Genomic DNA, 14,619 nt, shown 5'->3' with positions numbered 1-14,619 from the left:
AATAAATAAATAAAAATACTGTTATAGTCATTGCTGAACAAATGATAACAATTTCCAAATAATTATTCCCAAGTGCCTTCTCTCATAAATCAGCCAATTGCAGAAGTATTAAAGTCTTCTAATTTATCTGCTATTTCATTTGTCTCTTTTAGGTAAAAAAGTTAGCTTACTAGAAAGAAATGAAAGACCTTTCTTCTTATATACATAGGTTGACCTTTAAATTTATTCAAACTGTCAGCCTCAACTACCAGTGAAGGCAAACTGTTTCAGTACTCAGTGACTTGCTGGCTAAAAGAAAATTTCCTACAGTCTACCCTGTCATTTGAACTTATACCCACGAGTTCTGGAATTCTCTATAACAGCAAAAATTCTGCCTTCATTCATTTCACTAACCCCTCTCTGAGCTGTATAAACCTCAGTTAGGTTAATGAAGAAGCTCAATGTCTTATTTCAATGTCTTATCTCCATACGTGAACTCATACTTTGAATATGACCACATATGGAATACTCAGTATTCCACATGTGGTCTTACACTTGCCTTATTCAGTGGGACTATGACCTCCATATTTCTGCAGCATAATGTTTGATAAATCATCGATAGGACACCATGAGTGTTCCTAGCTACCTGTTTACACTGCTCAGAAAACTTCATATCTGCTCATGTTATTACTCCCAGATCCCTTTCTTCCTGTACTGTTTTTAATTAAATCCCACAAAGTATATAATTTATTTTGTAGTTGCTATTCCCAAGTGTATGACCTTGCATTTTGCTGCATTAAAACATAGCTCCCATTTTTCTTGCAGCCCGTTCAACTCATCCTGAAGGAGAGCTGCTTGGGAATGATCATTAACTACTCCACCAGTCATTATATTGATTGCAAATTTTGATGTCAAGCCTTCTATCCCATCGTCAATGTCATTTATGAAAATCAGAAACAACATGTTGTGCAAGGTCCGATCCTTTGGGGATACACTTCGGACTTTACACCAATCTGAAGAACATCCATTAAGCACAACCTTATGTCTTCTGCTCTGCCACCACCCAGCAATCCATCTTAGAATTTTTCCAATAATCCAAACGCATTCCAGCTTATACAATAACCTGTCATGGGGGACTGAATGAAATTCTTTCCTAAAATCCAAATAAACTATGCCAAAATCGTTTCCTACATCCAGCTTATGAGTAACTGTCAAAATGGCCTATTGAGTTATTTAAATATGATTTTCTCTTAACGAAACATGTGTTATTCAGAATGCCATATCCATCTAAATATCCCTGGATTGCACTCTTAATCATTGCCTCTAAGAATTTCCTTACCACTGAAGTCCAACTGACTGGTCTGTAGTTACTGACTTTGCTCTTAGAACTGCCTTTATGTATTGGTGATACGTTAGCACTTCTCCCAATCCAAAGGAATATCTCTCCCAAGTTAAAAGATGCCCTCATAATTAACTTCAATGGTTCAATACACTCCCTGGCAGCCCACCTAAAAATTACTAGGTATATGCCAGCACTCCAGGAGTCTTATTTGTCTTTATGCTTGAAAAGTTTTTCTAATAAAGATAAAGATTGCATCTATAATTTTAAAATAACTAATTTCATGTGACTCAGCTTCACTGGCATAGCCTCTTCTTAGCATGAAGGGTCTTTCTTCAGTAGAGACACATGCAAAGTACCTGTTCAATTCATCCACAACATCAACTGGGTTGTTTAAGACTTTCCCACACCCAGTGCACAAGGGTCCAATCTAATTTGCTTTTTTCTTTCTTGTATTCACATGAAAAATTCCTTGTACCCATTCTTTGCTCTCTTAGCCAGTGCTTTCTCTTATGCAGCTTTGGCTCTCTAGCTTTATCTGTGGTACTATTACAAATTATCTTGTATCCGTTATAGGCTTCACTACTTTTCATGTCTCTGTAACTGTCCCACATTCCTCATGGTCTCCAGAGGTGGATTGTGGGAAATCCAAGATAGTGGAAGTGCTCTGTGTGAGCTCTTGAGTGTTTCATTGAAGGAAAAGAAATAGTTTATTTATTTTTTTTTATTATTATTATTATTTTTTTTTTAATATTCAAGGAGAAGAGGAGTTTCCTGAGAGAATGTTGTGTTTGTGTTTGGAGTTTTAGAGCTTTATGTGAGATTAGTCTGAAGTTATTCAAGGTTGTAATTTCAGCCTTCATAATGGCTGCCATCATAACGATTGTGATAATCACTACCAAGTTTGACATGGCAGACAGATTTGTGAAGCATAATTTGAATTGTGTCTTAGGTTAGTGTGATATTTAGTAATTTTCAATTTGGAGTGTTTAAGGTTCTAATTTATATTTTACTGGGTTAAGGCTTGGTATTAAATTGACTAGTTTATGTTCATCAAAGTAAGTTAACTTGGGAACTTATGGAGTTTCACAAGTTGACACCTTTTTGTGTCTTTCACTGTGCATTTGTGTAGTATTGCACTTGTGAGGTTAGTGATTATTTTAATAGTTTTAAATTTGCGTAAAGTTTTATGTTATTAATGTACTTTTGACTGGATTGTTTGGTGGTTTTGCTTTATATTCTAGGATTTTATTATTTATTAGTTTTAATCATTATATTATTTTATCATATTGCAATACTAATTTACAAGTTAGTGCAATTGCATCATTTCTGTACATAAACTACTTAAATAGTTATAAATTGGCATCATTAAGTATATCTCATATTGTGAATACCTTCACAACTAGTTGCCATGATATTGCACTACCTCGAATAAGTAATGCTCAAGCTATTGTTACTTATTCTCAGTGGATACTATTACCCATACGGCACCGTTTCGGAGCTTATTGGCTCCTCATCAGTGCAACTGGGTTGTCATCATTGGAACACCAGGGTACCTGCCCACCCACTAATGAGGAGCCAATAAGCTTCAAAACGTATGGGTGATATCCGCTGAGAATAAGTAACAATAGCGTTCTTCTATGGTGAAGCATTACTTAATCGAGGTAGTGCAATATTATGGCAACTCATTGTGAAGGTATTCACAATATGAGATATACTTAATGATGCCAATTTATAAGTACTTAAGTAGTTGACTTTGTACAGAAATGATGCAATTGCACTAACTTGTACATTAGTTAAACTCTTTACATAACCTGAGGCTTTAGCCCTAGACTATACTGCATATTGCAATATTAATATTAATTTTTTTTTTATTTGATTGAGAGCTCCTTGCTCTTTGACTTAACAGTTGTAAATATTGTATATAGTTTGTCATTGATCGTGTTTGATTTTGACTTTTAAATTGTATATAAGTTATTTTATGTTATACAATACTAACTTATGTTCACTACAAGTGATTCAGATATTATGGATGAAGACCTGTTAATAGCAAATAGTGAGGATGAGAGAGAGGAAATACTCTCTCAAGTAGAAAATATGACTGAAATCGAGATATTCTCTGGGAAAACTATTCCCAGAATACCTGTCAAAACAAGTTCGTCATCACTCCCTGGTCTTGTGCAAGGGACTGAAGGGAAAAGCTCAAAAAGGAAAAAGTGCTAATGTAAGTCAAGAAGTGCTTTCAGACTCTAACTTTCAGGAAAAGGATACAAATCGAAAAAGAAAGAGGAAGGAAGACAGTATAATTGAGAAACCTGAAAAATGAAGGATTTGAGCACATCCAAGAAATCTGTAAAAGATTAAAAAGTGTCTTATGGAATGAGAATAGTAAAGTCTCTATGGCGACAATTTGAATAGTAATGGACTTATGGGATGACTTGGAAACAAAGGCTTATAATGTTTTCATGGAGAACATAGTCCTAAAAGACAGAGTTAAGGAAAGTGGATAAAGACAGTGTAAGTTATTCTTCAAAAGTAGAGTCTGATACCGAGAACAAAGCTCCAAAAGTTATGATCATTAAAGCAGTGACTAATAGACTGAAAACCAGTGATGAAGTGAAAACTGAAATTTTGCGTGAAGTGAGGCCAATGTTATCCACAGTTAAGGTCAGAAATATTAGACCTATACGTGATAGAGCTGGCACCTCGGTAGCCAGGTGGGCAGGAGCAGCAGTGTGTAGCACACGCTTCTTGATTAGACCGGGGTTCTAGCCTGCGACCACTAATGCTCCTAAAAACCAAATAACAAACAAACAACGTGATAGAGCTGTCATTGTAGAAGCTGAGAGTGATGATGATATTGATAAATGTAGAGGGTGTTTGAGAGTACAAGATATTGGTCTGAAATATGTGATTCCTAAACTTATGTATCCTAAGTTAGTGATATATGATGTTGAGAAGGAAGAATTGCTTAAACAATTGTGGTTGAAAAATTTTTCAGGTAATAATATAAGTGAGGTTCAGACTATGAATAAAAATAAAAGTTCTAACATAAATAATTGGGAAGTTCAATTGTCTCCTGTATTATGACAAATTATTAAGGAAAGAATAAGATTGTATGTCTGTTGGACAGCTTGAAAATTTAAAGAAATTTTTACAATAGTTCAATGCTTTAATTGCTAAGTATGTACCTGTGGCTAAATACTGTAGAAAAGAGGTGCTGTGTGTCACTGTTCTATTGAAGGATAAGTGAGAGCTATTAAGTGCTCGATAATTCCTATATTCTATTATAATATAAATCAACAGGGATTACCTTTATTTTAGATATAGGAAGCTTCTTTTCCAACTCTCCTAGTCCAACTCGCTAATAATTCTTGAGGATGGCGATATCTATTTTGTAAACCTGGTGGGACATCTTATTTCTTTTGGTCCTATAGCTGGACTTTTGAGTTAAATTTAGGGGTCTAATAAAATTGGATATGGGGGGGGGGGGGATTATTCTCTATATTCCTTAAGTCGGACTAGAACTTTTCGGGCGTCACGTTCACAGGAATACAGCAACTCACAATTAATCTGAAACTTTTGTCTTATGTTGTAGTATTTGTTCTTCATGCATGCGTATAAGTGACCAATCGTCGGAATGGCTTACGGATATTGATTGAAGTTTCATGTAGTTTCATCTTTAAGGTTTCTGCAATAAGTAGTTTGTGACAGTTGTGTTGAATATTTATAATTTTTGTTTCATTAAAGCTGAATGAATGTCATTCATTTATTGCGTGGAATGAAAGTTCCGATGCATTTGAACGACCCGCCCGCACAGAAGCTTTGTGTTGTTTTGCTCAAAGCTGTGCCACTCCCATGGTAGATCCTACATAAACAGTGTCGCAATTTTTGCATGGGATGCTGTATACAAGGTCATTCTGTGATCGGAATGTGGTGTTTGAAGGTCGATTTCTGAAGAATGTGTATAATTTGTTCATGGGTTTTGCTATGATTTTCATGTCGGTTCCCTTGCATATTTGATTAAGTTTATTGTACCAGTACTCGACATATGGAATGGTGATAAAATGTATTTTGTCCTTGTCAGATTTTTGTGCAATGTTTGTTGCGAGGTTGTTATTTATTTTATCACGATCTATTGTTTTGACTTTGTTTATATAGGTTAGCGGGTAACCCCTATTAACTATAAGATGAATTAACTATAAGATTCTTAAATAGGGGTTACCCGCTAACCTATATAAACAAAGTCAAAACAATAGCCCGTGATAAAATAAATATCGATAAATAGATAAATAAATACCAAAGAATCGAGACAACGAAGGTATCAAAATTTAGATATATGTAGTATTTATTTAGAGTTATATAGAGAGCAAAGGAAACAATATGCTAAAGCTGTCAACAGGGCTAAGATTATGTTGTGGAGAAAATATGTTGAAGAGCAAGGATCCCGAGATCTGTGGAGTACTGTTTTTAAAGTACTAACAAATAAGAAAAATCTATCTGAAGTTGTTAATACCATTGGAGTTGGCAAAAATCAAACTTTAACTTGGTACGATTCTGTGGGTAGAATTCTGGAGAAGACCTCTTTCCTGATATTGGAATTGGGAATGAAAACCTGGAACAACAATAAATGATTATTGAAAATGCTCAGTATCAATCAATGAATGTGGAGCAAAAGTTCTCGATTGAAAAAGTTGGTGAAGCCATGGGCTGCGTAAAGGATGGCAAGTTGCCGGGCCTAGATAAAATTGAAGTCGCTGTTATGAAAAAGTGATATGAATTGAAACCTGAATTGTATGTTGAGTTATTTAATAAGTGTTTAGAAGGAGTCTTCCCCCAATGCTGGAAGAATGCTCTTGAGAAATTAATTGTTAAAAAGCATGGATAGAATGCTTAATGAGACCGGGTTGTACCGATTGCTCTGCTCCCTATTATAGGCCAAGTATATGAATGGCTGTTGATCAACTGCTTAATGATTGTGTGATTCATAAAATTTGTCCTCTAGAAATGAATTAGGTTTCAGAAAAGGATTATCTACAGAGGGCGCTGTGTATCAATTGATACACATGGTGGAGCAGAGTGATACATCCTTGTTATTTTTATGGATTTCAGGGGACCAGCTATGGTGGGAGGATGTCTTGAGTAGAATAAGGATTTCTAATTGTTCACAGAACTTATATTCTGAGTTATTTTTGTTCTAGAGAAATAGTGGTTAAGACAAGCTATACTCAAATTATTAAGATGGTTTCATGTGGATATCCACAAGGCTCGGTGATTGGCCTCTTTGCGTGGAACATCATATTAGATGAATTTTTAAAGAAACAGAATTCCAGCATAACATTTATAGCGTATGCTGATGATTTAGCTGTATTAGTACAAGGAAACTCTCATTCTTTGATTGAAAACAGAGCAGCAGAGGTTCTAGGTATGTTAGAAAATTGGTGTCAAAATTACAAGTTGCAAATTTCCAAGGGAAAGACTGTTCAGATCCTTCTGCCTTAGTGTAAATTGTGCCCCTACTGTTAGGCTTTATGGGGATGTGGTTTGGTATGTTAGAGTCAGAAGATATTTAGGTTTATATCTTGAGTGTGTGTGTTATGGGTGTTTAATGGTGCATAAGCTACACTGGCTATAGTGCGCCTGTCTATAGAGTTGTGTTAGGAAATAATTCAGAATTGAAGGCATTTCAATTTCATTTTTGAAAAACTATTCAGAATCGATGGTATTTTCCAATTTTTTTTAGAAGACAGAAAAGTTCCTTAATATTTGCCTGATCACCTGAACAGTAATATGCTCTAGTGATATTGGTTCTTGTAGTTTAGTCTGAGAAAGCAGAACTGATGTTCTGTCCTGGTGATATTGAGGACAGTCAATAATTTATATGTTGAGGAGCTTCTGTTTTTTACTGAGCCTGACAAGTTTTTGAAAACCAAACTTTGAACATTATATGCCAAGCTTCGGAGGATCGTTAGGACCGATTGGGGAATCAAAGGAAAATCTTTAAATTTATTATATGAGTTTGTTCCTCCCAATCATGACCTATGCCTCTGTAGCTGGGGTTCACAGAATTAATAATATTATTATACAGAAATATTTGATTCAAGCTCAGAGATTTGCTCAGGTTGACACATGCATGCCGGACTGTCTCCAGTGAAGCTTTACAGATTATTTCTGGAAGGCTTCCTGTTCAGTATGGAGTTTTGTTGGCTGGATTATTATATTATACAAAACATAATATTAGAAGGACTATTCTCGGCATAACATCTTGCCCAGAAGAAAATAGGAACTATTCTAAAGTTGATTTGAAATCTGAGAAAAAAAGAATTGTGTTGCAAATAATGGACATATGGCAAGATGATTGGGAAAATGCAGAAAAAGGCCGCCAGACCTTTATGTTTTTCCCCAATAATAAAATTATCAATCCAAAGTTAAAACCATGGCTTCAATTTGGTTTTAATACCACAAGCCTCATTACTGGACATGGATTGGCATATAAATTGTCATTGTTAAGATTACGTGAGCAGGGGTCATGTGTCTGTGGTGTACCAGAAACATCTGAACATGTTATGCTGGATTGTCATTGTTATTTGGATGTCAGATCTAAATTGGAAAGATCAGTTGGTATTTTAGAGAAAGAGCAACTCTGGGTTCTGTTCACAGATCGTCGCCTATTTGCATATTTCAATGACTTCTTGACTGAAGTATTTAGAAGGTGGAAAACACTAATACGAGATAGTGGTGGCCCATCTCCTTGTAGAAGGGGAACCCACCTGATTAAGAAATGGGAAGTATAAAGTCAATTTTCCTCACTTGGGGCTCACAGAATCTTGGGGCTCACTTTCCTCACAGAATCTAATGGCCAAATTGAAAGTTCAAAAACAAAAATAAGAAAGGAAATTATGTATTGAGTGGGAGAAGACAGAGAGTGGTAATCATTGGACACTGCTCATCGTGGACTAATGTTATTAGTGGAGTCGGCACCTCCGTAGCCAGGTGGGCAGGAGCAGCAGTGCGTAGCATACGCTTCTTGATTAGACTGGGGTTTGAGCTCGTGACCACCAAATATGGAGGATGTGGAAAGGTCAGGGAATGACTACCGCATATCCCTCGAGCATTATGGCCTTAGTTGCTAATGCTCCTAAAAACCAAAGAGCAGCAACATTAGTGGAGTTCCTCAGGGTTCGGTGTTGGGTCCATTGTTGTTTTCTGTATTTATAAATGATATTGATGATGGTATATCAAGCTTAATGTCCAAGTTTGCAGACGATATGAAGGTTGACAGGGTTGTTAAGAACACTAATGACAGTACGCTGCTTCAACAGAATCTAGAAAAGTTGAGCAGATGGGCTGAGAGGTGGCAAATGAAGTTTAACATTTACAAATGTAAAGTACAGTCCTCGTATAACACGTGTTTACATTACACGAATTCGAACATACACGATTTATAAATAGGGGAATGATATCGTATATAACACGAACCGAATTGGCTTATGCACGATTCACCTTTGTGTTTACAAGAAATGGCAGGAATCACCCCAACTGAATGCAACATGATAGGAATGAAGAGAAGATTCTGAAAATGTATTTATGTGTTTTATATCAGTGAAGGGGAAACACATTTCACCATAATAACATAAAAACCAACACAATTCCAGCTATCGGTATAATCGCAAATGCAATTAGACCGAGTTTACTACCAGTTTATAACAGATTCCACTAGCAGGAACCCAACTGGAAATTGTTTTTATTGTTTTATGATAGTGACCTCCAGAAATGTGCTTTAGTAAAATGTGAGGTGTTAATAGTGTATCTCTACCTTTACAGTGTTGTTTATTCAGTTGCTACACGTGCACAGGTTTGTTTATGTGTATCAAGCGTGCCTCCTCGTTTTGTAATTGTGCTTTATTCCCTAAAAATGAGTAAAATACTTAAAAGGTGTGAAAAGAAAGCGTCCTGGTGAAGACACTGCAGATTCAGAGAGAAAAAAAAAAAAGCAATATCGATAAACAGAGGCGGACTAGGTCAAAAATTCTTACCCGGGAAAATTTATAGTGGCCTCATACTACTTCAGAAAATGAAAACTGTAGCTGAAAAGTACAGACTAAATTTTAATACCAACCAACAACTCCCATATAATCAACCTTTTAACATAGAAGAATTACAAAAAGTTCTGGCTAAGTCTAGGAAGAATGCAGCAGGACCTGATGGAGTTCACTATGAAATGATCCAACAACTTAATCAAAAATCTCCAAAGGCATTTCTTATGCTATACAATAGAATTTATATGGAAAACTACTATCCAGATTCCGGGCTTCACTCCCTTATAATTGCCTTACCTAAACCTGGCAAAGATCACACGATCCCTACAAATTATCGACCAATAGCGCTAACAAGTTGCCGTGGGAAAATCCTCAAGAAAATGGTGAACAACAGATTAACCTGGTTTCTGGAAACATATAACGTACTTGACATAAATCAATACGGATTTCGTAAAAACAAATCATCTCTGGACCCCATGATAAAAGCAGAAGCAAATATCCGCAATGCATTTCTAAGGAATGAGCATCTAATAATGATCAGTCTTGATATAGAAAAGGCCTTTGATACTACCTGCGATACGGCATTCTTAAAGATCTCCACAGTATTGGTTTGCGAGGAAACTTACCATTCTTGGTAAAAAACTTTCTGAAAGTTAGAACCTTCCAGGTAAAATATCAAAACAATCTGTCACAAATATATACACAGGAAGAAGGAGTACCGCAAGGCTCAGTGCTGAGTGCAACCTTATTTATCATCAAAATAAACTCTATTATTAAAGACTTGCCAAAAACAGTTGAAACATTCCTTTATGCAGATGATGTTACTATTTCGTGCCATTCACAAAACATGAACATGATAGAAAGACAATTACAAAGTGCAGTGAACAAAATAGAATTGTGGACTAAAAACAATGGCTACAGATTATCACAACAAAAAACAATAGCTATACACTTCTGTAGAAAACGAAAAATGCACCCAGATCCAGAAATAAAACTAGAAAACCAGCTGATACCTCTAGCAAATAGTATACGTTTCCTTGGCCTGATTCTTGATAAAAAACTTAACTTTTTGGAACACATCAAATACCTCCGAATAACCTGTCAAAAAAAACTAAATATTCTCAGAGTTCTTTCTGCAATGAAGTGGGGAGCCGATCAGTTCACACTTCTTCACCTATACCATGCTATAATCAGATCAAGACTTGACTATGGGCCCCCAGTGTATAGCTCGTGCAGACCAAGTGTCATCAAATGGCTTGATTCCATACATCATAGCGAGGCGTCTCCATAGCCAGGTGGGAAGGAGCAGCAATGCGTAGCACACGCTTCTTGATTAGACCGGAGTTCGAGCCTGTCACCACCAAATACGGAGGATGTGGAAAGGTCAGAGAATGATCACCACATATCCCGGAGCAATATGGCCTTAGTTGCTAATGCTCCTAAAATCCAAATAACAAACAAACAAACAAACATCATAGCGCTTTACGAATCTCTTTCTTACGAAAGTGCATACAGAACATCACCAGTACAAAGCTTATATGCAGAGACTCATGAGCCCTCATTATATCTCCGGAGGCAAATGCTGCTATTAAACTATCCAATTAAAATCTGAAGTCTTCCTCGTCATCCTACTTGGCAGTATCTTTTCAATCCACAGTGGGAAATCCTCTACAGCAATAAACCCACAGTAAATAAACCAGCCGGAATACGACTAAAAGAAACAATCTCAAAATGGGATGTAATCTTTGACAATGTACATGAGGATAATAACATAAATATTCCACAGTGGCACACTTTCACGCCAAACTGTGACACTTATTTTCAACAATGGGGAAAAAGCACTCTGGCAAATGTCAACATAAAACAGATGCATGCAGCCCGCGCATCACAGTTCTCGGAATACCTTCATATATATATACAGACAGCTCTAAAACAGACACCAAAGTTGGTGCTGCAGCGGTCTTTCCACACCCCAACTGCAGGCTCCGAAGAGCGCATGTCCCAGAAAACTTATATAGATGCATCAAGACCTATCTCCAGGACCGGCGAGTTGTCGTGTCTGCTCCCCACTGCAGTGTCTCCAGACCAGTCTTCAGGGGATGCCCTCAGGGATCTGTCCTGGGGCTTCTCCTCTGGAATCTGGTGCTGGATGATTTCCTGAACACCAAACTCAACAATGTACAAACCCAGGCCTATGCAGATGACCTGGTCATGCTCTTTTCTGCCAATAACAGACCCAACTAGAAGCAACTGCCAACCAGGCCATCTCTACCCTTCAAGCTTGGGCAGAGCATAACAACCTAAAGATCTCCCCAGAGAAAACCAATTCGATCCTACTAAAAGGCACCCTTGATTTGAGAAGACCACCCCAAATCAAGGTCAATGGTGTTACAGTAAAACTAAAAACAGAGCTTAAATATCTAGGTTTGATCTTAGACAAAAACCTTTCTTTCACTCCTCATCTAGACCAACTCAGGATTAAGATCAGGAAGTATGCTGCCCAAGTCTCAAGAGTTGCCCGGAAGGACTGGGGCTTAAAGAAGAGAACGCTGTCACTCTTCTATAAGGTAGTTTTCATCCCGGTTATCACCTATGCTGCTGGAGTCTGGTACAAGAAGGCCAATACCGTAGTAAACAGATCGCGCCTAGGAACTATCCAGCGCTCTCTTCTCCTTCTGTCCTCGTGTGCCTGTCGCACTGTCAGCACCCATGCGCTCCAGGTCCTCACTGGATCTCTTCCACTGGACCTGGAGATTGTTCGTCATGGGTTGCTCTACCAAATAGCCAAAGGAAGAGCAGTTACTTGTGCAGGTTTCACCACTGACCCAGCAAATAATAGAAACGCTGAAAAGAAGAGACTTAATGAACATCTAACAGACACCTGGCAAGAAGATGGCAGGCATCAACTAAAGGCGCTGTCACCAAAAGATTCCTCCCTGATGTCAGGGCCTCCTACCCCCTCACACCTGTCTGGTTTTCACCAGGACTCTATGCTACCTACCTCCTCACTGGACATGGCTCCTTCCAGAAAAAACTACATGACTTCAGAATTTCAGACTCACCCCGCTGCCACTGTGGAGAGGATCAGACGTGGGAGCACCTTGCCCACAGCTGTGAAATCTACGAGGACTTCAGGAGGATCCTAATAACAAAACTACGCTTCAACTACCAAAATCAAGAACACCTCACCCTACAGAATGAAGAAACTTACCGAGCTCTGACTCAATTTGCAGTGGACTTATTTACCAGGCAGAAAGCGCTACCACCACCTTAGTATCCGAATCAATAGGTCATAACAACCATGACTGCCAATTGTTGCTACGCATCATTGAGCCATGGATGCTAACGCCTTGGACCAACTTGCACAAGACTTGACCAGCAGTGCAATAAAAGACAGGGTCCGCACATACCTTGACAAATTCCTCATCATTGATTTCTGGACAAACTTCTCTCGACCAGATGTGACACATTTCATCAAGAAGAGGCCTAGCATCGATCCCTGGACTTGACCATCAATCTTGGACTCCCGGTTTTGACCACCCCCACTGTTCGTTCTGATGGACTACTGGACCAGCCGTCAGTCTGGATGCGACACAGACTCACCAAATGGAGCCCCAATGTCGGCACCTGAACTAGACCTTACTGAACATGACCCATCCACCATAGCAGCACTCACACTGCTGGATTTCCAGTAAGTTGTCGGCTCCAACTGACTGGCCGTGCTAGCTGTACCTACCCTGAACTTGCGGAGTATATCTCTCTCTCATTTTTTATTTTATTTTTTTTTATTTTTTTATTTATTTATTTATTTATTTTTTTTTTTATTATTTTTTTTTTTCGGCTTCTTTCTTCTGTTTCCTGCCATCCGTTCTTTTACTCCCCCCCCCTATTTTTCTCTTACAGAATGATTTTTTTTTTTTTTTTTTTTTGTGGGGTGGTGGTTTTCGTCCACCCGCCACCCCACTCCTCTCTCTGGTGAGGCACTGGGCATGCCACACTGTCATCAGGGGCCATCTTCCCTTTTGGCCCCTTTCTTCTGTTTCCTACCCTCCAGTCTTCTGCCTTCTTCCCTTACTTTTCTCTTGCACAACGGTTTTTTTTTTTTTTTTATTTAGTTTATATATATATATATGTGTGCGTGTGTGTGTATATACATATATTTATATATACACACACACGCATTCCCCACAGGTCTAAATCTAAAAACATCAAAATTACTGCCCGACCTATTTGGCCCTAGAACAAGTTATCAGCGAACAACCCTACGCTCTGTTAAAATTACAACCGTTGCTCAAGAAACAGCGATCATCTCATTCTCAAATCTGGTCCTAGCCACTGAAATCCCAGGAAAGTAGGTGGCAGGACCCGCCAGAGTACTCTAGCTACAGTGGCACACCCGGTCAGCCTCCCCGTGGCATGGTGTGGTAACGTCGGGTCCCACTAGGGGCTCGGCGGCTAATAGACCGGAGGAACAAAGGGCACAACACAGTATACAGCACATGACCCCCACACACTTCAAATCTCTGGCCCCGATACAATGTACACCCGCGGAGATGGGAGAAATCCCAGGAGCCGTTAGACACTAACATACCTTATACCTTATACCCCAACTGCATGTGTGGGGAGGTCGAGAACTGGAATCACCTGGTCTACGACTGCCCAGAATATGAAGATCTCAGAGGCATCCTGATCACAAAGATACACTACCTTCCGAAAGGACTGGAATCCCACTTCATTGACACAGAAAAGGAATACAGAGCACTTTCTCAATATGTGCAGGACCTCTTCGAGAGGAGAAAACTGCTAATTACCATAAATCGTGTCTGACGAAAGACCACCAGAAGTTAAACTGTACAAGACCATAAAATACCATCCAATGGAGTTACTACAGAGAAAAACCCTGAGACAAGAAAGTGAAAAACACAAGGACGGGGCTTACCCCATGAGCGACTGGACTGAAATCGACTCGACATTGAAGGAACGAGACTTAATGCAGCACAGCTGCCAAACGCCATTTGGCGACTTGAAGAGGGCACCCTAGCCTCCTTCATCTTTAATATCCCTATCCCCGGTGGGGGGGGAAGACGGTCTTACTGTCTCCTCCCCTCCTTGCCATTCCCACTTTCCCTTCTGATGGGGCATGGGCATGACCCACTGTGACTTGGGGTTGCCTCTCTCTCGACTCCATACTTCTGTCTTTTCTCCCCCCCAGGCTTCAGTCTCCCCACCCACTCAACCCACACATATGCAAGCGAATGCCCT

The 14,619-nt window shown here is 38.8% G+C and overlaps 1 protein-coding gene across 1 annotated transcript in view; it reads left to right on the top strand.

Annotated features, from left to right (window-relative positions):
* The window catches only part of rg (A kinase anchor protein rugose), a 1,582,765-nt gene that overhangs the window by 1,440,826 nt on the left and 127,320 nt on the right, over positions 1 to 14,619 (top strand). The gene's annotated exons all lie outside the window — the stretch shown is intronic.

The sequence above is a fragment of the Mastigoproctus giganteus genome, chromosome 11 (genome assembly GCF_048544385.1).
Source record: "Mastigoproctus giganteus isolate SK-2022 chromosome 11, ASM4854438v1, whole genome shotgun sequence".
Lineage (NCBI taxonomy): Eukaryota > Metazoa > Arthropoda > Arachnida > Uropygi > Thelyphonidae > Mastigoproctus > Mastigoproctus giganteus.
This window is presented reverse-complemented; position numbering and strand designations above follow the sequence as displayed.